The 23,525-nt window shown below is 45.3% G+C and overlaps 1 long non-coding RNA gene across 2 annotated transcripts in view; it reads left to right on the forward strand.

Moving 5' to 3' along the window:
* The window catches only part of LOC143676088 (uncharacterized), a 61,872-nt gene extending 55,477 nt beyond the window's left edge, over positions 1 to 6,395 (forward strand). Inside the window, exons 4-6 of one of the 2 annotated variants that reach the window (XR_013171811.1) lie at positions 1,014 to 1,130; positions 2,191 to 2,532; positions 5,689 to 6,395. This is a non-coding gene — a long non-coding RNA (uncharacterized LOC143676088). The remainder of the gene's footprint in view (positions 1 to 1,013; positions 1,131 to 2,190; positions 2,533 to 5,688) is intronic. The other variant, XR_013171812.1, reaches the window with a different exon arrangement.
* The last annotated feature ends 17,130 nt before the right edge of the window (positions 6,396 to 23,525 follow it).

Here is a 23,525-nt window from a genome sequence, read left to right on the forward strand (position 1 = left end):
CTGTCAACACTGCAAGCACTGTGCCTCCACTCCCCCTCCACAAGCAGCTCCAGCATTCCTTCTCTCTGCAGCCTCCCTGGTCTGTGGAGTCACCTAAGCTCCCACAATTCCAGTTCATGCCTCAATTGTCATAGTTCTGACTTTGCTGAAAGTATTTGCTAGTGAGTCAAATTTGGTTATTCCTTCCCCCCACCCCCTGGCTTGTGCACGCACATGCTTGCACACTCATGAATGCATGCTTCTGTTGTGTAGGACACTGGGTCTTTGGGCCTGGCCTATGAACCCTGGTCCCTGTGTCTCTCTGCCTAGGTCCCATCACCATCTCTTCCCACCTCCTTGAATCCAGAACTGAGGTTTCTCATTCCTTCATTCCACTCCAAGCCTGCTGCTTGCCTGGTCCCTAATGAAGTCCTTTATTGCAAAACTCAATGTACTAGCCTGGGAGAGCCTGAGAGCTTTGTCATTTTTCTTTCCCTCCCACATTTCCTTCTTTGATAGATAGCCCTAACAGCAGCATAATGTGAGGAGGGGCCTCCCCACAGATACAGGGGTTCCCATTATCACCAGATGCCCCTACAGGCCACAGCCTCTGAGACTGAGGGTGCTGGGAGGGGTTGGCTGTGCAGAGGTGGGCTTGGGCAAAGCCCTGTAGGTGGGGGAAAGAACCCATGCTGGTGGGGGAAAAAGCAAAGGCTTTGGGCTCAGGCTGACGGGGGTGCTGAACCCAGGCTCCACGGCACCCAACACATCTTCACTTGTTGGAGCTTCGGTTGCCTCCTTATCTGTTGGGCAAAATAATAAGCAACTCATAGGGCTGCCATGAAGGCAAAATACAATGTTGTGTGCAAAGGAAGGCATCTAGACAATTGTCCTTTGGGGGATTCTGAACAGATAGAACTAGAAATCATTAACAGGTGGGGAAACTGAGGCCCAGAGAGACTGTGCAAGGTCACATGGCCAGCTGTAACAGAACCAAGACTAAATGTCCCTTTTTCCCATTGTTCTTTCTCCAGCTCCCATTCTCCCCACAGGAAAACTGAATCGAGTGGTGCCTCCAGAGAGGATGACATGGATTCCTGCTCGCCTTGTCCTTGGATTAACTGTTTCACACAAGCACACAAGCATGGTGGGTGAGTCACGCCCTCCAGCCACTGTTGAGTCTGGAGCTTCCCAGGAGAAAGGGCAAAGGAGACAGGCCTCATTTTCCCATTGTTGGAGAAGTGAAATAAAAGGAGCCGTCAGCCCCAAATGTCTTACAAACTCGGGGGCAGATGCCCGCCCCTCCCCCACCTCCGCCGGCCACAAAGACCGAGATACACAAACAAGCAGATGTGCAGACACAAACACAAAGGGGCAGAAGCACCATGACAAACAGAAACCCACGCGGAAGATACAAAACCCCCCACACAGACTAGTCATCGTTGGCAGGCTCCCAGGTCCCAGGCGCCCTCACAGATGCTCAGGGGAATTGCCTGGAGCGCTGGTGCTTTCATTACCTGCACCTACACACGTGCGCGCGCGCACACACACATACACACACACGTACATGTTTGCACACCCACACGCTGCCACTCTGGCCTGGTGAGGGCAGGTACACAGTGAGCACCGAGTGGTGGCCTGAACAGGTGCGTGGGTGTCCCGCTCTCCCAAATGGGCTGCTGGAAAGCAGGGGGCTGGCTTCGAGTGGGCTGAGCGGAGCCGTCCGGCGGTGGGAGAGGGGGTAGGGGGTGGCGGGGCGGCGGCGGGTGTTGCCATGGAGATGAGAGCCTGTACTGCGATGCTGGCGGGCAGGCTCGGTGTGGGCGGCCTGAAACACCGCAGATCGCGGAGGCGAGGTGGGGTAGCGTATGCGGCTCCGGGCTCCCGGGGCACAGGTGGGGAAGGCGTTCTCGGATGACAGGTACAGCTGCCTGCTGTTACCTGGCCTCGGCACCAGCTCGTTAGCTGGTCTCGGCGGGCTGCAGGGCTGACAGCTTCAGCACTGTGCACCCCCAGACTCTGCCCCCCCCCCCCCCCCAATGAGGACCGCCTACTCTGGCTCCCTTCTCACTCCAGCCACCGGCTTGCCATCACAGAGGCTGGGAAGCTAAGGTTAATTAGCTGATTTGGGGGAAAACAACCACACTCTTCCCAGCTCACTCGCTCTTACCTCCCGTTACTCTTTCTTTTCCCACCATCCCCCCTCTACAGTCCAGTGGAATGGAAATCACACAGGATTAGGAGTCAAATAACTGATCAGGCTCCCAATCTCTGCCATGGAACTCTGGGGAACGAGCATGTTACTCAACACTTCTGAACCTTTGTCTTCACGTCTGCAAAATGGGACAAAGAACCCTGCCCTACTTAGCCCCAGAACTGCTGAGAAGATCAAAGAGCTGTGAGCAGAGTCTCTCATTGGTCCTCAGTGAATTCATCTCGACAGACATTTAGTGTGTGCCCACACGTTCCAGGCCTGGGTGAGCTCCATGGAATAGACAGAGGAACGAGGTGGCACCCTTGCTCTCTGTTCTGCTAAATCTCACTGCCTGGAAGGTGAGCTTGACCAGTTGGCTTCCATAAACTCAGCTTAAATAACACTCGATTTATGCTGAACAGCTACCGAGTTACAAGCATGAGGTTGGGTGGGGAGAACAGAGAGGCCAGTGCAGCAGCTGAGGCTCAGGTACCTCATGGGCTGCGCGTATGCTGGAAAAACAAAACAAAACAAAACATAAAAACAGCTACTATTTATCAGGCGTCTCTCCCAGGCCAGGTACCTTGCCTCCTTACTCAACCCCATCATAAGTCAGGAGGTATGTGATGCTACCCCCATTTTCCAGTTGTGAAAACTGGTAGAGCTGCGATTCCGACTCCCCTCTGGCAGGCTCCAGAGCCCCTGTATTAGACCACTGAGCTCACCTGCTGCTCCCCCGTCTCAGTATTTCCCTTTGCCTCCAGGAAAGAGCTCATCGGGCAACCAGGACCTGGCATGGCACTCGGGGCTCTCCCTGCCCCCTGTCCCGGGGAGCTCACTTGTCCCTTTGCCTGGCTGTGCTCCCGCCTCTACCCCTTCACCCCACCACCCCCTCCTGCAAAGGGAAAGGAAGGCAGGGCTCCAATGCAATATTACTGGTGTTGCGCCTTGATGGCCTTCAGCAAGACAGTAGCACCTTCAGTAAGGGATGTGGGTGGATGGCACAGCGGTCACAGTGTTGGGCAGGCCTGATGTCAATCCTGGCACCAGTCCTCGTGAGTTCGGGCACAGGCACGTAATCCCTCTGGGTGTCATTTCCCCATCCATATACTGGAGCACGCATGGTGAGGACTGGCTGAGCTCTTCACTCCTGGTTCACAAGCATGGAAGTGTGGGCACAAGGCCAGCTTCAGAGTGCCACTGCGAGCTGAAATCTTGCATCCCTTTGGCTTCCAATGGGGTGCCATGCCCACCCAGGCCCTCAGCTTGTGCTTCTGGAAGGGGCAGTCTCTTGGTTTCTGTGGAAGCCTGGTGAGGGGATGGAGTGGTGGTGGAAGCTGGACCTTGTCACCAGAGAGACTTGCATGCAAATCCTGGCTATGCCACATACTGACTGTGTGGCCTTGGTAAAACCTAGACTTTCTGAGCCTCTCTCTTCCTAGCAAATGCTTCTGTCCTCATGGTTCCACAGCGCCTCTCATACCCGGGCCCTGGACAGTCAGCAAGGGGGAAGCGATTCTGGGACTTAGCAGGGTTGCAGACCTGAAATCTTGAACTTCTCCAGCTGAAGCCCCTGTTCTAAGAAAGCTTCTGCTAAGTGACATCTGTGAGACCCCTTACCCCTGTGTCCTATGGATTGGAAGAAGGAGGGGGGATGTGATGATGACTGGGCAGGTGGCAGCACAGAGCTTGCCTCCATGGGGAGTTGGGACTCTGTAGCTTCCCTTCTCTGAGCCTGAGTCCTCCCATCTGAGGATGATGGTGCTTTACTCTCTGTGGGGTCAGCCCAAGGCTGTGAACAGAGACGTGGGTGAGATCTCAGAGGCAGGGGTGCCCCACAGGACCCTGCCTCACCCGGGGAGGAGGGGAGGGTAAGGCTGGCACAGTCTTCGGGTATGGTCTCAGGGAACCCAGCGAGAGCCCCAGGGGGCTGGTGGACCCACAGGACTCAGAGGAGCTAGACTCAGGGTCTCTGCTGCTGGGGACGGGGTGGGTGGGGAGGGAAGGGGAGGTCACAGCTGACACTGAGGGGTGACAGAGGAGGGGGCATGCCCACTACACTGACTGGCATCTTATGAGATTTCTGTGGAAATGTTTGTGCTGGCAGTGGGGGAGGGAAACTCTCATTGTTGCTATGGCAACCCAATGTCTTCTCTACCAAGCTGAGTTCCTCATTGGGCAAAACATCTCTGAGATGCCAGGGATGGGTGGCTGCCTAAACTTACAGGTGGGGCTTCCCCAGGCCAGGCTTTAGGGCATCCAGTGACTTTCCAACCCCGGGGCTATGAAACCGCATTCATTCATTCAATAAATGCTTCTTGGGGTGCTACTCTAGGCACTGTGCTGGGTGCTGGGGTTGGGGAAAGCCATCTAACATAGTCCCTGTCCTCAGAGAGCTCACAGCCTAGTGGACAGGTGGGGAAACAATGACAATTCCAAGGGTGTTTTGACAGAGAGGTGGCTGAGTGTATGCATGAAGGCTAGGGCAGCTAATTTTCCCAGGGAAATTAGGAGGGCTTCCTAGAGGAGGTGACATTTCAGCTGGGCCTTGAGAGGTGAATAGGATTTTGTCTGGGGGAAAAACCTTTCAGGCAGAGGGAATAGCTAGTGCAAAAGACAGAGAGAGGAGAATAACCATGATAGCTCCGAGGAAGCTATTCTGTAAGAAGGTAAACAGGGTGTCTACAATGGAGGAAGTAGCAGGACAGAAGGCTGGAAAGGAGGGCCCATATCAGATCCCAAGGGGCCTCATTCACCATGAGAACAGGCACAATGGGGTCATGGTTAGACCTCGAACCAGGCTGCCTGCACTTCAGCTCCAGCTCTGCTGCTTATGTGCTGGGTGACCTTGTCAAGGCACTCAGCTACTCTGTGCCCCAAATTCCTCACCCCTGAGATCATAGTATCTCATGGGTGAGGAGATCATAGTATCACCTACGTCAGAGGTTGCCAGAGGATTAAACAAGTTAGAATATATAAACCACCATGTGCATAGTAATATGCATATTTCATTGTTAATAAGTTGCCCCCTCTTCACTCACCCACACAGCTCGGGGAAAGTGTGAGCAGGAAGGAGAGAGTTTGACTGACTTTGAAGGTAACAGGGTATAAGATGAAGAGGGAGGAAACAAAGAGGAAATGTGCCCTTTAGGCTAGTGTTCGTAGAGACCTGGGAAGCCTGTTTTAGCCGTATCTGCAGACTCATCCAGAAAACTCCTTCAGAGTCCTGAAAACCCTTAGCGACCATCTAATCCAACCCTTGCCTGGACCCCCACCCATTTTATGAATGAGAACACTTAGATCCAGAGAGGGTAATAACTTGCCAGAGGAGGCAGTAAATTGGTGACAGTAAGCTGATAGGGTTAATGTTCATAAAATAAAAAGTGGTTTTATATCTGACCTGAATAAATTCTTTATTTCTGGCATTCAATAATTTAAAAGCCTCCATTTCATTGGTATGTCATCAGAAATAGAAACTTTCTTCCTTTTCATTCTGGACTTTTCTTTTTTTTAAGTGGCAAGAGAGAGCAGAGGCCGGAGCAAAAGACTTTTTGGAGCATTTTACCGCAGCAGCCCCCAAGCAGAGGCTGAGAGTCCTGGAGACCCTGACTGAAGAAACAACCAGTGGCTGTCATCTTCTTTCTTCCCCCTACCTTCTCTCTTTCTCCCATCCATTTGAGGCTGTTCCCTTCTGGTCTTCAGAACGGCTGCATGAGGGGAATGGAGGCTGGACTGCAGGGAGCTGGGAGACGGCCCCTTCCTCCAGGACACTGGGTATAGTGGAAAGAGCAGGGTGTTGGGTTAGCACATGGCTCACTGGCAGCATGCCTTGGGAAAGTCCCCTTACTTCTGTGAGCTTCCACTTCCTCATTGGTAAGTGGATGTCATGACACCCGCCCCTTGGAGTTGTTGAGAGATTTCAGCAATTTAGTGTCTGTGTGATTCTGTTTGCATACAGTAGCTCACAGCTTATGGAAAGTTCTATCCCTTGGAGACAGGCCTTAGAGAAAAGAGAGGGAACCAAATAAATCTCCAAGAAACATGAGAGTTACAAAATAGGATCAGGTGAAGGAAGACCAAGAAACACAAGCTTACCAGTTTCCATTGGGGTGGTCTCATAGCCATGATTGGAAAAGCCTTCCAATCTGGACCAGTTCTTTAAAATACAACTGCAAGGAAGGTTAAGGGGTATGGAATATATGAGTCTTTCGTTTTTATTTCTTTTTCTGGAGTGATGCAAGTGTTCTAAAAATGATCATGGTGCTGAATACACAACTATGTGATGATATTGTGAGCCAATGATTGTATACGGTGCATGGACTGTATGTGTGTGAAGATTTTTCAATAAAAATATTTAACACACACACACACCAAACACACACACACCTGCCGTCAGCAGGCTCTCCCCTTCCATCCTGGCAGGGTAATGCCCCTTCTCCCCCAGCATATACCCCACCATCACCTTGTTCCTTTTCCTTATCTTACAAAGCCACATAGGGCCAGCTTTCTTTTCCAGGCCCAGCTAAGATGTCTTAGAACAAGGTCCTGCTCCCCAGCCTAAGCTCAGCCCCAGATAGCATCTTGGCCAGGGCTTTCTCGAACTCTCTTGTTATTCATCTTCCCTGCCATGCCTAATGGCCCTTTTGTATTCTGGTCCCTGTCCTGGAGCTTTAGTTCCACTCTTCAATGTTACCCCAACAAGGGTACCTGCAGCTCAAGGTCTCACTCCTAAAGCAGAATGCACCCAAATCCCGGTCCCAGACCAAATCTCCTTCACTCTCCCCAGACCCCGTCTTTAGCATCTGCATCTCAGTTGAAGAAAGTCAAAACATCCTGTCTAACCATTCACCCAACTCCTTCTCCATGTCACCTCGTCCATGACCATTGCTCTCTCGCACTTGGACAGTCAGCTGTGGTTCACTCTTTGCAATAATGACTGCCAACCTCTGCAGGGCTGTACAGTTTTCAAAGGATTTTCTGTCCAATCAACTCCCCTCATCCCCAAACAATCCTGGAGATAGCAATTATTATTATTATTATTCATCTTCCCCCACTCTCTCACTGTCTTCTTTTTCTCCTTTGATCTTCATTGCAGCCCTGGGGAAGGATTGTTCATTTTATAGGCCAAGAAACCTAGAAAAGTGAAGCAACTTGCCCAAGATCTCTGGAACCAATGCCTTGGCTTCTGGAAGGGCCTTTGTGATCATTTCCAGGGGATAACCCCTGTCTCTACCCCTAGAAGTCCCTGGGAAAACTCTCCTGAGACTCTGAATTCTACCAGAAGAATGAGAAGCCATTGAAATGGGCTGAAAAGGAGCATGCACGGAGAGCTCTTGCATTTCCCCTGGGAGAATGTCCTTCTAAAAGCTTAGTCCTGATAGAGGGATGAAACAGAATTCCAGGCCCCAAAGACCCACACTGCTGCCTGCAGCTCCACCTCTTGGGCTCTCAAAGTAGCTAGAGCTGCAAGAGTGATGGCAGCTTTACATCCAGACAACTGCTTTGGAATCCCTGAGTTTTTCTTTTATCTTATTATCAGAAAAATTATCAGAAAAATATTTATCTGATTATTAGAAAAATCACCTTTCTTCTCAGAAGTTGAGTTTCCTGAGGCCTTCAGGGTTCATGTGAGGAAGTGATTTACAGAACCTCACCCAGTCAGCAATGACGAATCCACAGGCCACCGGTCCCTGCGAGGGGCACCGCACTTCCTTTCCTTACTCCTGAAAAGTCCCAGTCCCAAATGCCAATCGCAGCTGAGAACTCCACAGCACCTGGTTTGTTCCATTTCTCTGAGTTAGGAAAATATCTCCCAAAAATGAGGTCAGGTTGTCAGAGCTGAGATAGCCTCCCTGGGAACTGAGGGCTGGCTTCAAGACTGAGTCCATTTTATGCAGAGACTTTCAGGCAACTTATGGAGCATGTGAGTCCAAACATAAAAATGGGGAGCAGGAAGGTGGCTACATCAAAGGACAAGGAAAATTGTTTCCAATTTATTTTGGAGGCGTCCTTTTCCCCCATCCCTTCCTCACCTGAGAGATGCTCAGGGATGGAATCCCAAGCTGAGGATCCCGAGTATATTCAGAACATACCACCGCTCTGGCAGCTGCCTTGGCCGTCCTCACTGCAGGGAGATGAGCAGAGGTCATCATGGAGCCACCCAGAGACCCTGGGTCAGCGACTTTCTCTTGCAAATCTTTTTCGTCATCTGAAAACTGGAGACCATACCCCCTGCTCCATGTGTCCCACAGAGTTATTGGTATGGTCAAAGGAGGAGTCCAATGTGAAAAAAATCACAGCCCACAGTGGCATGCCTCAGGAGTGTCAGAGTTGGGGTGAGGTTACCAGGGTCTCCTAGTGACAAGGGGCTTCAGAAACAATTTCCATTATAGATGGGGGGACTCCGAGGTCCAGAGACTTGAAGAGACTTATCCAGGCCACACAGCAGTTAGGGGCAGTGCAAGCAGGTGCTCTCAGGCTAGCGGTCTTGTCGGGCCTGGATAACCTGGCCCCTCCTCTGAGCAGGGTAAGAGGTGAGGGCTGTAGAGGTGGCCTTGCTGCAAGGATCTCCTCTCTATGACTTTGCACAGCAGAGAGGCCCCTGAGCTCAACAAGCTTGGAGAAAAGCACTTAAAAGGAGGGGTGTTTGGGGACGTATTTTGCTGTGTGAGTTGCTCTGACCAAAACATCAGACTCAGCAATGAATTTCTAATGAGAAGAGCAAGGAGTGAGGATAGCTTCTAGCTGTCTGGGAAGTTGGGAAGGGTTTTGGCCAGGCCTGTTCCCCAGGCCTCTGCTGAAGATGTCCCCTCAACCTGAGCTGCCTTGCCCATTCCCCTGGGAAAGTCCCACCCATCCTTCAGCTCAACTCCTTACTCCATGAAGCCTTCCTCAGCCACCCCAGTTGAAATTAATTATGCCTTCCCTTCCCTAGCCCTGGAGCATGGAGTGGGAAGAAATGGCTGTGTGACTTTGGGCAAGTCACTTAACCTCTCTGAGCCTGTTCTCTTATTATAAAATGAGGATAATAACACCCCATTACCAGGTTGCTGGGGGGTTAAATCCATGCACTGAAGGGTTACTTTTGAACTTCTATTAATGCTATGCCTGATTTTAGACATTTGAGCTATAGCATAAATAAGATGGAATCCTCACGGAGTTCACATCCTAGAGAGAGAGAAAGAAAATGAACAGATAAAGAAAGACAAGTAATAATAAAAACAGGATAAGGGCATAGAAAGACACTCACAGGAGTGGCACATACTCTCTTAGACAGAGCAGGCATTTAATAAGTGCTGAACAAACAAATAAATCAACAGATGCAGGCTTATACCTTCCACATCATTGGTAACCAAACAGGTACAACTATTTGGTTGTTGCCCATTTCATCTTCTCAGAGGAACTTGCCATACCCCTGAGTCTGACTGAGCAGAGGAGCGTGGCTGGGGCCCTCTGGAGCAGAGGGGTCCTGGCTTCCACCATGTTACCGTCTTCTGTCACTGGTCTTAGAAGCATGGTCTTCACTTGCAAGGAAACTAAGGCCCAGGGAGGCCTGGCCAGCTAGAGGAGGGCCACTCAGGGCCCCTAGAAAGAGCCACTAACAGCTGATATTGAGTGCCACGGACTTTACTTGTGTTCCTGTCTGGGGCTTATCACTGGATTTGGTGCTGAGAAGTTGGCTGAGGAGAGAGAAGAGTAAAGAAAGCTTATGGGATCATGGACCATTATTCATGGCAGGGTTTTTAGAAATCACTTGATTTGACGAGAGATATGAATGAAGCTGATCTGGATAGGACTAAGGTGAATCAGAATATAGGGTAAAGGATGATATCCATACTTCGAAAGTGCAACTTTTGTATGAGACCAAAGAGAGAGATGTTTATTTGGTGCAAAATTTATATTTTGGGTAGCACATTATCGAATTCAATGTGTATATTCAGTTTAGTTGAACACCATAAGTACATGGAATCTTGAATAGGGCGTGAGATCTTTTTGGTTTGTTAAGGTTAGTGTAATACCCCCGATACATCCCAGAGTAATTTGGGCAGAGAATACAAAGTGTTTGCAAGGTCCCTTCGGGGGATCAAGGAGAAAGAAGTGATCCCATTTGGGGAATTGCTACTATTTTCACAAGAAGTGGTGGCATCCAAATCAATAGGCTGAGACTTCGATCTTGGAGATTGCCCCTATGAAACCTATTCCTGCAAAGGATAGGCTAAGCCTACTTATAATTATGCCTAAGAATCATCCCTGGAGAACCTCTTTTGTTGCTCAGATGTGGCCTTTCTCTCTCTAAGCCAAATTGGCAAGTGATCTCACGTCTTCCCCCTCTACGTGGGACATGACATCCAGGGGTATAATTTTCCCTGGCAACATGGAACAGAACTCCTGGGATGAGCTGGGACTAGATATCACGGAATTGAGAAAGTCTTCCTGACCAAAACAGGGAGAGAAAGAAATGAGACCAAATAAAGTATCAGTGGCTGAGAGATTTCAAACAAATTTGAGAGGTTAACCTGGAAGTTATTTGTATATATTACTTAGATTTCCCTTTTTAGTTTATGGTGTAGTAGAGTGGCTGGAGGGAAGTACCTGAAACTGTTGAGCTGTGTTTCAGTAGCCTTGATTCTTGACAATTGTATAATGATATAGCTTTTACAATGTGACTGTGGGATTGTGAAAATCTTGTGTCTGATGCTCCTTTTATCCAGGGTGTGGATAGATGAGTACAATAAAAGGAAAAATAAATAATAGGGAGGATAAAGGGTTAAATAAATTGGGTAGATGGAAATACTAGCAGTCAATGAGAGGAAGGGGTAAGGGGATGGGATGGATGAGTTTTTTCTTTTTATTTCTTTTTTTCTGGAATAATGCAAATGTTCCAAAAATGATCTTTGTGATGAATACACAACTATGTGATGATGATGATATTGTGAGCCACTGATTGTACACCATGTATGGACTGTGTGTATGTGAAGATTTGTCAATAAAAATAGTAAAAAAAAAAAAAGAAGTCACCTTATTCATCCCTCTCATTTCTTGATGGGGAAATAGAGGCCCAGAGCTGGGGGAGTCTGGCCTGAGGTCACACAGGGAGTCAGGGGCCAAGGGAAGATTAAACCAGATCCACCTAAGCTCCAGCTTAATTTATCTTTGGGAGCTTCCAGCTTTTGTCCAATTTTCCCTCCCCCTTTAGGTCCTCCCTGCCCTTGGCACTGCACTCTTCCTTTTAGTATCTCCAACAGCCACTTCCCCCATCCACACCCTCTGTGCTGGTTTCAGTCGATTGTATACCCCAGAAAAGCCATGTCCTTTAATCCTCATTCAGTATTGCTGGGTGGGACATTTTTTATTGTTTCCATGGAGACGTGACCCACCCAATCTTGGGTGGTAACTTTTGATTAGGTGGTTTCTATGGAGATGGGTCTCCACCCATTCAAGGCGGGGTTGCTTATTGGAGCCCTTTAAGAGGGAACCATTTTGGAAAAAGCTTCAGAACCTTGAGAGGTACGAGAACCAAGTCAACAGAACAGAGCTCTGGGCAAGCCATTAGAGAAACCTGGGGAAAACACTGGCAAACATCGCCATGTGCCCTTCCAGCTGAGACAGCAACCCCTAACTTCATCGACCTTCTTGAACCAAGGTATCTTTCCCTGGATGCCTTAGATTAGATGTTTTTATAGCCTTGCCTTAACCTGGACATTTTCACAGCCTTAGAAAGGTAAACTTGCAACTTAATCAATTCTACTTTTTAAAAGCCATTCTGTTTCAGGTATATTGCATACCAGCATGCAAACTAGAACACCCCCCTTACCTAAACACCACAGGCTCCCCTGTATGTGCCCCCTTTTCTCAAGATCCATGGTCACCTGTGGTGATGCCAAGAGGGATTGCAGCGTGCATCTTTTTTTTTTCTTTATTAATTAAAAAAAAAAGAAATTAACACAACATTTAGAAATCATTCCATTCTACATATGCAATCAGTAATTCTTAATATCATCACATAGATGTATGATCATCATTTCTTAGTACATTTGCATCGATTTAGGAAAAGAACTAGCAAAACAACAGAAAAAATATAGAATGTTAATATAGAGAAAAAAATAATAATAATAAAAAAATATATATCTATATAAAAAAAGGAAAAAGAAAAAAATAAAAAAAACAAAAGGCACAAACAAACAAACAAACACACACAAAAAACTATAGCTCAGATGCAGCTTCATTCAGTGTTTTAACATAATTACATTACAATTAGGTATCATTGTGCTGTCCATTTTTGAGTTTTTGTATCTAGTCCTGTTGCACAGTCTGTATCCCTTCAGCTTCAACTACCCACCATCTTACCCTGTTTCTAACTCCTGCTGGTCTCTGTTACCAATGACATATTCCAAGATTATTCTCGAATGTCGATTCACATCAGTGGGACCATACAGTATTTGTCCTTTAGTTTTTGGCTAGACTCACTCAGCATAATGTTCTCTAGGTTCATCCATGTTATTACATGCTTCATAAGTTTATTCTGTCTTAAAGCTGCATAATATTCCATCGTATGTTTATACCACAATTTGTTTAGCCACTCGTCTGTTGATGGACATTTTGGCTGTTTCCATCTCTTTGCAATTGTAAATAATGCTGCTATAAACATTGGTGTGCAAATATCCGTTTCTGTCTTTGCCCTTAAGTCCTTTGAGTAGATACCTAGCAATGGTATTGCTGGGTCGTATGGCAATTCTATACTCAGTTTTTTGAGGAACCGCCAAACTGCCTTCCACAGTGGTTGCACCATTTGACATTCCCACCAACAGTGGATAAGTGTGCCTCTTTCTCCACATCCTCTCCAGCACTTGTCATTTTCTGTTTTGTTGATAATGGCCATTCTGGTGGGTGTGAGATGATATCTCATAGTGGTTTTGATTTGCATTTCTCTAATGGCCAGGGACATTGAGCATCTCTTCATGTGCCTTTTGGCCATTTGTATTTCCTCTTCTGAGAGGTGTCTGTTCAAGTCTTTTTCCCATTTTGTAATTGGGTTGGCTGTCTTTTTGTTGTTGAGTTGGACAATCTCTTTATAAATTCTGGATACTAGACCTTTACCTGATATGTCGTTTCCAAATATTGTCTCCCATTGCGTAGGCTGTCTTTCTACTTTCTTGATGAAGTTCTTTGATGCACAAAAGTGTTTTATTTTGAGGAGCTCCCATTTCTTTCTTTCTTTCTTCAGTGCTCTTGCTTTAGGTTTAAGGTTCATAAAACTGCCTCCAATTGTAAGATTCATAAGATATCTCCCTACATTTTCCTCTAACTGTTTTATGGTCTTAGATCTAATGTTTAGATCTTTGATCCATTTTGAGTTAACTTTTGTATAGGGTGTGAGATATGGGTCCTCTTTCATTCTTTTGCATATGGATATCCAGTTCTCTAGGCACCATTTATTGAAGAGACTGTTCTGTTCCAGGTGAGTTGGCTTGACTGCCTTATCAAAGATCAAATGTCCATAGATGAGAGGGTCTATATCTGAGCACTCTACTCGATTCCATTGGTCGATATATCTATCTTTATGCCAATACCATGCTGTTTTGACGACTGTGGCTTCATAATATGCCTTAAAGTCCGGCAGCGTGAGACCTCCAGCTTCGTTTTTTTTCCCTCAAGTTACTTTTAGCAATTCAGGGCACCCTGCTGTTCCAGATAAATTTGCTTATTGGTTTTTCTATTTCTGAAAAATAAGTTGTTGGGATTTTGATTGGTATTGCATTGAATCTGTAAATCAATTTAGGTAGGATTGACATCTTAACTATATTTAGTCTTCCAATCCATGAGCACGGTATGCCCTTTCATCTATTTAGGTCTTCTGTGATTTCTTTTAGCAGTTTTTTGTAGTTTTCTTTGTATAGGTTTTTTGTCTCTTTAGTTAAATTTATTCCTAGGTATTTAATTCTTTTAGTTGCAATTGTAAATGGAATTCGTTTCTTGATTTCCCCCTCAGCTTGTTCATTACTAGTGTATAGAAACACTACAGATTTTTGAATGTTTATCTTGTAACCTGCTAATTTGCTGTACTCATTTATTAGCTCTAGTAGTTTTGTTGTGGATTTTTCCGGGTTTTCGACATATAGTATCATATCGTCTGCAAACAGTGATAGTTTTACTTCTTCCTTTCCAATTTTGATGCCTTGTATTTCTTTTTCTTGTCTAATTGCTCTGGCTAGAACCTCCAACACGATGTTGAATAATAGTGGTGATAATGGACATCCTTGTCTTGTTCCTGATCTTAGGGGGAAAGTTTTCAATTTTTCCCCGTTGAGGATGATATTATTGCATTCCAGCATGCAAACTAGAACACCCCCCTTACCTAAACACCACAGGTTCCCCTGTGTGTGCCTCCTTTTCTCAAGATCCATGGTCACCTGTGGTGATGCCAAGAGGGATTGCAGCGTGCATCTTTTTTTTCTTTCTTATTTTTTTTATTAATTAAAACAAATTAACACAACATTTAGAAATCATTCCATTCTACATATGCAATCAGTAATTATTAATATCATCACATAGATGTATGATCATCATTTCTTAGTACATTTGCATCGATTTAGGAAAAGAACTAGCAAAACAACAGAAAAAGATATAGAATGTTAATATAGAGAAAAAAATAAAAATAATAATAATAATAAAAAATAAAAAATATATATATAGAAAGGAAAAAGAAAAAAAGAAAAAAAACAAAAGACACAAACAAACACACACAAAAAACTATAGCTCAGATGCTGCTTCATTCAGTGTTTTAACATAATTACATTACAATTAGGTATCATTGTATTTCATATATTCCCTCTATCATTTTAAGGAAGTTCCCTTGTATTCCTATCCTTTGAAGTGTTTTCAACAGGAAAGGATGTTGAATCTTGTCAAATGCCTTCTCTACATCAATTGAGATGACCACGTGATTTTTCTGCTTTTATTTGTTGATATGGTGTATTACATTAATTGATTTTCTTATGTTGAACCATCCTTGCATACCTGGGATGAATCCTACTTGGTCATGATGTATAATTCTTTTAATGTGTTGTTGGATATGATTTGCTAGAATTTTGTTGAGGATTTTTGCATCTATATTCATTAGAGAGATTGGTCTGTAGTTTTCTTTTTTTGTAATATCTTTGCCTGGTTTTGGTATGAGGGTGATGTTGGCTTCATAGAATGAATTAGTAGCTTTCCCTCCACTTCGATTTTTTTGAAGAGTTTGAGGAGAGTTGGTACTAATTCTTTCTGGAATGTTTGATAGAATTGAAGCCATCTGGTCCTGGACTTTTCTTTTTGGGAAGCTTTTGAATGACTGATTCAATTTCTTTACTTGTGATTGGTTTGTTGAGGTCATCTATTTCTTCTTGAGTCATAGTTGGTTGCTCATGCCTTTCCAGGAACTCGTCCATTTCATCTACATTGTTGTATTTATTAGCGTAAAGATGTTCATAGTATCCTGTTATTACCTCCTTTATTTCTGTGAGGTCAGTGGTTATGTCTCCTCTTCCATTTCTGATCTTATTTATTTGCATCCTCTCTTCTTCTTTTTGTCAATCTTGCTAAGGGCCCATCAATCTTATTGATTTTCTCATAGAACCAACTTCTGGTCTTATTGATTTTCTCTATTGTTTTCATGTTTTCAATTTCATTTATTTCTGCTCTAATCTTTGTTATTTCTTTCCTTTTGCTTGCTTTGGGGTTAGTTTGCTGTTCTTTCTCCAGTTCTTCCAAGTGGACAGTTAATTCTTGAATTTTTGCCTTTTCTTCTTTTCTGATATAGGCATTTAGGGCAATAAATTTCCCTCTTAGCACTGCCTTTGCTGCGTCCCATAGGTTTTGATATGTTGTGTTTTCGTTTTCATTCACCTCGAGATATTTACTAATTTCTCTTGCAATTTCTTCCTTGACCCACTTGTTGTTTAAGAGTGTGTTGTTGAGCCTCCACGCATTTGTGAATTTTCTGGCACTCCATCTATTATTGATTTCCAACTTCATTCCTTTATGATCCGAGAAAGTGTTGTGTATGATTTCAATCTTTTTAAGTTTGTTAAGACTTGCTTTGTGACCCAGCATATGGTCTATCTTTGAGAATGATCCATGAGCTCTTGAGAAAAAGGTGTATCCTGCTGATGTGGGATGTAATGTCCTATAAATGTCTGTTAAGTCTAGCTCCTTTATAGTAATATTCAGATTCTCTATTTCTTTATTGATCCTCTGTCTAGATGTTTTGTCCATTGATGAGAGTGATGAATTGAAGTCTCCAACTATTATGGTATATGTGTCTATTTCCCTTTTCAGTGTTTGCATTGTATTCTTCACATATTTTGGGGCATTCTGGTTTGGTGCATAAATATTTATGATTGTTATGTCTTCTTGTTTAATTGTTCCTTTTATTAGTAGATATTGTCCTTCTTTGTCTCTTTTAACTGTTTTACATTTGAAGTCTAATTTGTTGGATATTAGTATAGCTACTCCTGCTCTTTTCTGGTTGTTATTTGCATGAAATATCTTTTCCCAACCTTTCACTTTCAACCTATGTTTATCTTTGGGTCTAAGATGTGTTTCCTGTAGACAGCATATAGAAGGATCCTGTTTTTTAATCCATTCTGCCAGTCTATGTCTTTTGATTGGGGAATTCAGTCCTTTAACATTTAGTGTTATTACTGTTTGGGTAATACTTTCCTCTACCATTTTGCCTTTTGTATTATATATATCATATCTGATTTTCCTTCTTTCTACACTCTTCTCTACACCTCTCTCTTCTGTCTTTTTGTATCTGTCTCTAGTGCTCCCTTTAGTATTTCTTGCAGAGCTGGTCTCTTGGTCACAGATTCTCTCAGTGATTTTTTGTCTGAAAATGTTTTAATCTCTCCCTCATTTTTGAAGGACAATTTTTCTGGATATAGGAGTCTTGGTTGGCAGTTTTTCTCATTTAGTAATTTAAATATATCATCCCACTCTCTTCTAGCTTCCATGGTTTCTGCTGAGAAATCTACACATAGTCTTATTGGGTTTCCCTTGTATGTGATGGATTGTTTTTCTCTTGCTGCTTTCAAGATCCTCTCTTTCTCTTTGACCTCTGACATTCTAACTAGTAAGTGTCTTGGAGAATGCCTATTTGGGTCTATTCTCTTTGGGGTGCGCTGCACTTCTTGGATCTGTAAATTTAGGTCTTTCATAAGAGTTGGGAAATTTTCAGTGATAATTTCTTCCATTAGTTTTCCTCCTCCTTTTCCCTTCTCTTCTCCTTCTGGAACACCCACAATACGTATATTTGTGCGGTTCATATTGTCCTTCAGTTCTCAGATCCCCTGTTCAAATTTTTCCATCTTTTCCCTATAGTTTCTGTTTGTTTTTGGAATTCAGATGTTCCATCCTCCAGTTCACTAATTCTAGCTTCTGTCTCTTTAAATCTATCATTGTAGGTATCCATTGTTTTTTCCATCTTTTCTACTTTGTCCTTCACTCCCATAAGTTCTGTGATTTGTTTTTTCAGATTTTCTATTCTTCTTTTTGCTCAGCCCATGTCTTCTTCATGTCCTCCCTCAATTTATTGATTTGGTTTTTGAAGAGGTTTTCCATTTCTGTTCGTATAGTCAGCATTAGTTGTCTCAGCTCCTGTATCTCATTTGAACTATTGGTTTGTTCCTTTGACTGGGCCATATCTTCAATTTTCCGAGCGTGATCTGTTATTTTCTGCTGGCGTCTGGGCATTTAATCAGATTTCTCTGGGTGTGGGACCCAGCAGGTTGAAAGATTTTTCTGTGAAATCTCTGGGCTCTGTTTTTCTTATCCTGCCCAGTAGGTGGTGCTTGTAGCACTCGTCTGTCTGCAGGTCCCACCAGTAAAAGATGCTGTGGCTCCTTTAACTTTGGAAAACTCTCGCTGTGGGGGAGGGTCGCCAGCCGAAGCGGCTTGGGGGAGTGCCGATCCGGATCTCCCAGCTGTCCGGGAATCCGTGCGTGGGCGGGGGGGGTGCCGGCTGCTTCGGCTTTGGGGAGTGCCAATCCAAATCTCCCAGCTGGCCTGGGAATCCGCGCGTGGGGAGGGTCGCCGGCCTCCGTGGCTTGGGGGAGTGCCGGTCCAAATCTCCCAGCTGGCCCAGGACGCCAAGCATGGCGGGGGGGTTCCGGCCGCCGGGCTTGGGGGAGTGCCGGTCCAATATTCCTAGCCAGACTGGGAAGCCATGTGTGTGGAAGGGACCCCGGTCACCGGCCTCCATGGCTTGGGGCACCTCCTATCCAATTCTCCCAGCCAGCCCGGGACACCAAGCGTGGCGGGGGGGTGCCGGCTGCCACGGCTTGAGGGGATCGCCTGTCCAATTCTCCCAGCCAGCCCGGGAAGGAGGGAGGGAGGGACTCCGGCCGCCAGCCGCCCCGGCCCGGGGAGTCGCGCGCCCCTCTAGTATCTCACCGCAGCGTATTCTCCCTGCCAGTTCAGCCTTTCCAGAATGGGGTACGCTGTCTTTTTGGTCTCTGTCGTGGCTCCGGGAGCTGTTCTGTACCATTTCTATTTCTTTAGTAGCTGTTCTGGAGGAGGAACTAAGACCCGCACGTCTTACTAAGCCGCCATCTTCTCCGGAAGTGAAGCGTGCATCTTGAGAAGAAGATGAGCCCACCAAAAATGCTCAGGTCTTCAGAGAACCCCTACAGCTGGGTCCCAGTGGCAGTGGCAGGACTTCCAGGTATTGTGGGAATATACTCTTCCTTTGGAGGAAGGTTTTTGGAGAAATGACTCAGCCCTTGTAAAAGCAGGGTGGTGAGAGAGAGCCACTCCAGATAACCCAAACCAGGAGGCTTGTTGAGTTCGGGAAATGTGACTTGGGGCTGCCAACCTCCCACCCCCTGCTTCCTCACCTCTATGTTCATCCTTTTTCCTGCCACACAGAAGCATATTTCCTCCTAATTCAGCAGCAAGCCTAATTGGCACACACAGGAGATGTTGCCTGAATTGAATCTTAAAAGTTATGAAAGAATCAAACTGGCAAATAAGGTTGTTCTAGGCAGGGAGAAAGGTAATATAATAAATAGGTGAGTATTTTCGTTTGTTTGTTTTCTTTTTTTAATGAGGATCCTAGATTGTAGCCCAGGTAACCCAGACCCCACATTTCCATCTTTGGCTCAGTGGGGGCCCACCACTCTTCTCTGGGGGTGTGGGAAGAGATGATGGCCAGGAAAATCTACGGTTTATTTAAACATGCATCCTTCAAGAATAAACACTGTATGGGCCTGTGGCACACCCTCAACCCCAAAGGCTGATCAGAATGGGGTGGGTAGGGAGTCTCACGACACCAGGAGGAGGCCTCCAGACAGCATCTGCCCTTCCCCATTCCCAGGTTGGTAAAGAATTGTGAGGCTTTTACCAAAGACCCAGGACCAGTTCCCCAGCCCCACCCCCAACCCCAACCCCTCAACTAAGTGACTTGCCCAAGGCCACACCACTTGGTGCAGATGAGCCCAGAAGTGAACCCTAATGGGCCGCTGCCTTGCAGGTGCTGAATGAATGTGTGTGAAACGACGAAAGGACAAATAATGGAAGCAAAATGGCAGAAGGAGCACTGGGTCATGAGCCTGGAAACCTGAGTTCTGGTTCTGACTTTGCCAATGACCAGCCCCATGGCCACAGGTCAATAACTTGAACTCCCAACCCAGTTTCCTTCTTTGTCAAATCGTGATGGCAGTAGCCTATGCTCTACTTCCCTCAGAGGGGAAAAAAGTGTGTCCCATGAGGCAGGAAGACGTGTGAGAGGTCACAAACAGGCCCCGTGTCCCCTGGCCCCAGTTCTCAGAGTCTACCCTGCTAACCCTGGGACAACTGGCACAGACGTCATTGGTCAGGCATAAGGGAAGATGTGCTTCATACCACACTCCCATGAAAACCAAGACTAAATAAATATGCAATTAATGTAGGATTGAGATCTCTGGGAGATGCTTCTGAATTTTGAAGCAGCCTGGCATATTGATTATTATGGCTGAATTTTCTCTCACTTCCATTGATTTACCTCAGCGTGCGTAAATGGATGTCCCTAGGATGAGCATTGTCTCTGTGTGTGTGTGAGTGCGTGTGTGTGTGTGTGTGTGTGTGTGTGTGTGTGTGTGTGTGTTGAGGGGACTTCACAGTACACGGTGGATTTTCTGTTTTGTGTGCACACCAGAGCCAGAAGGCGGGGGCTATCTCTGAAGAAGCGCCTCATCCCTCCATAAAGCAGAGCTACACTCTCTGGAGTGGGCATGGAGTTGTGCCCCGTACAATGCTAGGAGCTCTGCACATGTCATCTGCTTTACTCTTCCTGAGTGCTGAATTTTACCCCCGTTTTACAACAGAGTTTTTAAATAACTTCTTAAGCTCACACAACTAGTAAATTCTACTCATGTGATTTGAACTCTAATTTACTGGCCCCAAAATCCATGCTGTGCCTTCACCGCGAGAAGGACCTAAATCTGAGCTCCTGGTCTAAAACTGTTTTCATCACACCTGCTGAAGTGCCTGGGCCAGGGCAGAGCCCCCAGTCGATAGCTAAGGAGTCCCAGCTTGGAGGCCAGAGTGGAGAGATCAGGGTGAATCATACTTCCTTTCTTATTCCTCTTTTCCCGGAGGATTGAGTGGCCAAATGTGAGTTCTATAAACTAGCTGAAAGGTGAAACACATTGTCTTGGCTATTTTACCATCGGTTATACCATCTCTTGTCTTCTCCTGTTCCACAGGCTTCTTCTTTGGGTACTGAGAAGGGTGAAGTGCATTCAGGCTGATAAGCTGAAAAAGGAGAAGTGTAAAGGCTCCATCCTCTCCTCATCCAGGGAGAAAGAGTCATTTAATTTGGAATTCCATTTAATTACCAGCCAGAGCCACCGTTTCCATATCTAGAGTCTGTGAGAGCTGGAAAGAGGACAAAATTGAGTCTGGAGACCTGGTCCTTGTTCTCACTTCACCAGTGACTAAACCAGCAGAGAGTAATGTACTTTGGCATAATAATACCCCTTTGCCTCCCAAAATATCCACATTCTAATCCCCAGCTCCCAGGCAACCTTACTGGGGGTGCAGAGGTTGTGAAGGGATCAGAGGCTGTGTTCCTGTAATCAAGGGCTGCCAGACAGATGAACCAGCCCAAGCATGGATTGGGAGGCACAGCCAGACCTCAGGGCATGCCCATAGCACCAAGCAGGCATTCGAAGAGGAGCCTGTGACCAGGAAGGACTCAGACCCTGACTGACCCTCAGACTCTGATCTCAGCTGTCAGGAAAGTGAAGCAGGGACCAGGTGGACAAGGGCTCCAGCAGCAGTGGTTCCAGCAGCAAGTGGTTCCAGCAGCAAGAAGAGCCAGTTTGCAACCCCCCATCCCAACCATCCCATTTCACTTGTTTCTACCCCTTTCCAGAATTCTGTAGACTGCAAATTTCTAACCCATGGCAGACAGTTGGGAAATATGGGAAGAGAGTGCTGGGAAAAAAAGCATTCCCAAAAGATGATTTGGGCGGCCCCAGAACATATCTCCATTACTAATGAAGTCCATAAACAAGTCTGTGCCCTCCATTGGGATGATGGTTTCTGTTTTGGGTTCCTGTCAGCGAGCCAAACCTGCAAAAGCACCAACCCCCTAAAAGGTATTCAGGACTTCAGCCAAGTTCAAGTCCTTCATTGCCAAGAAATTACGTCAACTTTGGGCAAGTCGGTTTTCCTCTTGGAGCTTTCGTTTTCTTGTCTGTCTGAGCAGCTGGGGTGAGCTTTCCCAGTCAGTCTGTAACATTCTGACTTTACGCTCTCAATCTAAGTTGCTCAATCAATAAACAACTTCCTCAAATGGCTCATTCTTCCCATTAAGTCCTTATAGAATATAAAAAGAAAATTAACCAGGCGAGTACGGAAATCCTGTTTTGGGGCACATTTCCTTCAGGTTATAAATGAGCAATTGCTCCAGAAGGGAGCCCACACGCTGACTTTGGGAGGGTCACGCATCCTTGCCATTCACACAAGCACACTTATTTTTGGCAGGAAAGGATGTGACACACCTGGGGGAAGCAATATTCCTGTTGACAGCTATTGCCAAGGTAACCTCAGGCCAGGCTGCAAACAGGTAGAAACAGCTGGTTCTTCTTCCTCACGTTGGAAATCACCAGGAAGCTAATTAAATTTTCTTAAAATCACAAGTGGGAGCCAGGAAATCTTCTTGGCAGACAATTTGCAGCTCAAAACCACCCTTTCTGGACTGGGAATTGAGACCTGGGTTCTCATATGGCACTGCCATTAACTTTGCTGTGTTACTTGGCGGGACGATTTCATCTGTTTCACCAGTGATGACTAGATTCATGGAAAAGCCTCAAGAGTTTCATGGCACCTCTCAGGCATCACCATGGACTTTGATCCATTTCTAAAAAAAGAAAAAAATCTTTTATTTTGAATGCATAACACTAAGAATCTTTTAAACAGCAAAGAATATGCTGCACAGAAAAAGTTTAAAGAGAAATGAACACTATGATTTCTTTCCAGAAACCTATAACCTCCAGATGGGTTCCTAGGCCAGATAAGTCCTGAAACCCAAGAGGGGCCAGCCTCTCCAGAACATCAACTAGTTCCATCCCCCCGTCCCACATTATCAACACCCATTTCCAACATGAAAAGTTAGAATGGGAAAAACCCAAATACTCCTAAAGATTGGGAGAAGGATCAAAGGAGAAGGCGTTATAACAGAGAAGATTGGATTTAGCAAGTGAGTATGACTGCTGAATCATTGTAATTACATTTTTTTCAGTCTCCAATGTCTTGGAGCAGCTAGAAGGAAAAAACTAAAATTGTGAAACTATAACTCGTACTAAACTCTGAAATCTGTACTATAACTACTTTTTACAATGTACTTGAAAATGTATTGCTTTTTTGTATACATATCATATTTCATAAGAAAAATATTAAAAATAAAAAGGAGAATATATTTAAAAAATGAATGAGTGGGCAGAGGGGGTGTTGCAAGTGTAGTTCAGTGATAGAATTCTCACCTGCCATGTGGGAGACCTGGGTTTGATTTCCGGCCCGTGCCCTCCCCCAAACAAACAAGCAAACAAAAACCAAACAAATGGTGCTGTAATAAGGGGGTACTCACATGTAAAAAGAATGAAATTTGACTCCCGCCATACAGCATACAATAGATGTATATATATTTTGTATATAAATAAGCCAAATCCAGTAGTATATAAAAAAAGATAATATATTGTGTCCTAATTACAGTTATCCTAGAAATGCAAAGACAGTTTAACATTCAAAAATTTATGTCATTTTAATAGTATAATATAAATAACAGGGAACGCTCTTAACTACTTAAAGAGCATCTATCAAAAACCTA

The sequence above is a fragment of the Tamandua tetradactyla genome, chromosome 3 (assembly GCF_023851605.1).
Source record: "Tamandua tetradactyla isolate mTamTet1 chromosome 3, mTamTet1.pri, whole genome shotgun sequence".
In the NCBI taxonomy this organism is placed as follows: Eukaryota; Metazoa; Chordata; class Mammalia; order Pilosa; family Myrmecophagidae; genus Tamandua; species Tamandua tetradactyla.